Source organism: Lytechinus variegatus, chromosome 15 (genome assembly GCF_018143015.1).
Source record: "Lytechinus variegatus isolate NC3 chromosome 15, Lvar_3.0, whole genome shotgun sequence".
NCBI lineage: Eukaryota > Metazoa > Echinodermata > Echinoidea > Temnopleuroida > Toxopneustidae > Lytechinus > Lytechinus variegatus.
The window spans coordinates 12774096-12777638 of NC_054754.1; positions in this window are offsets into that span (position 1 = coordinate 12774096).

Here is a 3543-nt window from a genome sequence, read left to right on the forward strand (position 1 = left end):
TGAAATTAACAAAATGAAGAATGATTATATACACATTGTATATACTCCTGAAGAAGACGGAGGTCCGTCGAAAATTCGAGTAAAGAATAAAAACTATATTGGCATCAGGTGCGTACGCAGGATTTTTGAAAGGGGGGGGTTCGAGCTGTTTTTTTTTAAATCTCCCACCCAGTCTCTAAAAAGTGATGAGCGGGGGGGTGATGATTTTTTTTTTCAGCGCTGCAAATAAGACAATAACATTTAAGTGGGGATGGGGTATGTAACAGTGCGGTCATGACCCGCGAGCGAGCAGAAATGTTCTCGTTTTTGCGTTGAAAACATAACCTTCTTGTCAATAGTTTGTTGGTATCATAGTCGATGCTACATGTCCTTCGGATCGTAGCACTCATGATATGGCCTTGATCAGAACACTAGAAACTTGAGAAATGTCATGAATAATTACGAGCGAGCGAGCCGAAATGTTTGCGTTTTCCGTCAAAACATACAATTCTTCTCAATAGCTTGTTGGTAATGATTACATATTGGTTGATGATACATGTCCTTCTGCTCGTAAGTCTCATGATATGGCCTTGATCAAGAGTCTAGAAACTTAAGAAATTTCATAAATGATTACGAGCGAGCGGAGTGAGCGAGCCGAAATTTTCGCGTTTTCCTGTCAAAACATACATTTCTTGTCAATAGTTTGTTAGTAAATCAAGTATTAGTCGATGCTACATGTCCTTCTATTCGTAACACTCATAATACGGCCTTGAACAGGAGACTAGATACTTATGGAATTTCATAAATTATTACGAGCGAGCGGAGCGAGCTAACCGACATTTTAGCGTTTTCCGTCATTTTGGTTTTCATATTGGTAAAACATATTTTGTAAGAAAACGTATGTCTTTGTCTTGGTTCACTTGTATTCATGGGTGTCGATCGGTATTCTTGGTGGAGTGGGGGGGATGATTGACACAATTGTTCTTGTGAATGGGGATATTTCAACATTACCCCCACTAAAATCACAAGTTAAGACATTTGGGAGTGGTTGATATGCATGGTGTTCTTGGAAATTCCTTCATTGTTGTAGTGTACTATACTTGTATATTTTTTTTAAAATTCAATTTGTGTTACGATCCATTTTTCAGATGGGGGGGTGTGAATCAACGTTCCAAAGGCGCTCGATCACAATACATATATATATATATATAACTCATGAGAAAGAGACACATATCTCACCTTCACCAACAATGCGAGCGCGAAGCGCGAGCTAAATTTTTTAAGTATGTCATGAAAACAGGAAAAATGTACCTGTTTAGGTTTGTTTGTAGTAACTCATGAGGAGGGTCGATACATGTATCTCACTAGAGAGCGAGCTGAAATTTCTTTATATTCTGACCTGAAAGCTTGATATTCTAAGCATTTTTTGTACCAATGATTAAGATGGGTATCTAGAAGAACAATAGATGCGAGCGCGAGCTGAAAATTTTGATCTGGAAAAAAGGACACTTTAATGGAAGATATATTTCCAACAAAAGATTATTGCAAAATCAAAGTTCTTTTGAGGTTTAGAATTGAAAACGGGACATTATATTCACCTATACAATCATGAAAAGCATGGGTTTTGGGTACATGATGCGAGCGCGAAGCGCGAGCTGAACTTTTTTATATTCCATTCTGAAAAGCAGACATTTTGAGCACGATCTTAAATCAAAATCGAGTTGGCATCTCAATCTCGCTTGCTGATTTCAGTGTAGCATTACAATCTTATTTTATTTTTTACTTTTTGCACTTGCGGAATTATTGGGGGGGGGGGGCAAAACGATATGTTTGCCCCCCCCAATAGTTTCATTGGTGGGGCGATAGCCCCCTGCCCGCCCCACCCCCCCCCCCACCCAGGACCGACGCCTCTGTGTATACAACTTCTCTCTTAAATCTAACCTTACTGGCAATATCTTTATTCTTCTTAATGCATGATGATAAAATGCAGATTCGGACCAATTAAGACTAGCACAAATTACAACCTGTGTGGCTTCTCGTGCGCCATCGGGCTTACCGTCATTCCTTTATTTATCTTGCCACCCTTTTACTCCCGTTATTTTTCCACCCTTTTGAGTTAATGATTTATTTAAATTAATTTATTCACCACTGGTGGGATGGAACACCCTATCAAAAAAGTTGATTTTCGTTGGGGTCCTTTTATGTCATGTGTTAAAAAATATCAGAAACATAAACATTTCATTCTTTTTAATCTTGAACCTCCACCCATCTGTTTATAATAGTCCTGAAAAAGAATGTTTTTATTTAATAACAATATACACAAATTGCGAGGGAAACAAACTGATTGATGGCATACTATAATCATCATGATCAAACTTTTCATTTTTTCATCATCATTATTATAATTTTTCTACGCTAAATTATTGGGGGGATGATAATACAGGCCACCCCCCCACTTGAAATATTGGGGGGGATATATCCCCCACCCCCCCCCCCGTGATCGACACCCATGCTTGTATTCATAAGTATACATCATGATAATCATGTATGGCCTTGTTAATGGCGATACCGTGATCATGTCGGCGACATGCGGAAATAAAAGATATAATAAAATGGAGCGAGCGAAGCGAGCGGAAATTTTTTCTGTGTATTTCGTCGGAAACATGAGATTCTGTCCTTACAATTTCTTGCGTCATACATTATTATGCAGGGGTACCGTGCGTCTACCAGACCGACCTCTGGGGAGACAAGCAAAAAAAAAAAAAAAAAGGAAACGAAAAGGGGGGGGGGTTGAACCCCCTAAACCCCCCCTTGCGTACGCGCCTGATTGGCATTGAAAGCATTACCATTTATCTTCAGCATATTTTGTTACTATTAGAGAAGCCAATACGTGAAACTTTAAGATATATATGTATATATATATATATATATAAATATATATATATATATATATATATATATATATATATATATATATATATATATATATATATATATATATATGATCGGACAAGTGATAACGGAGTTATGACAATTTTCGACTAAACACTTTGCAAGTCCTCATGAACATTCAATAAGAGAACTGATGGTGTCTTATCCCCACTTGGTCTTTTGTATTTTATTATCAGGAATTATGTAACTTTATTCAAATTTTGTACTCTAAGAACTAAACCGAAAAAAATGGATTGACTACACTGCGTTTATATATAATGGTTGCTACAACTTATTCATTATGAGGGTCATGTGTCATACTCACAATGTATATGAAAATGTGATATCATTATTATCTCATGTAATAACATAATTATAAGAAAAAGGGAGTGGAGATGTGACATCTTTAACCCGCCTGAATACTCATGAAGACGTGCAATGATCTATCTGCTTTTACAAAATATTACGAAATTTAACAATTCAATAACTGTGTTATTTGTTAATTATTATTATTATTTGTTTGGCATCACCTGTGCCAAATAATAATAATTTGTTAAATTTGATGATTTTTTAAAATAAGATAATCATCTAATTAATGGAATACATAATTTTTTTTTCATAATAGAGAACCTG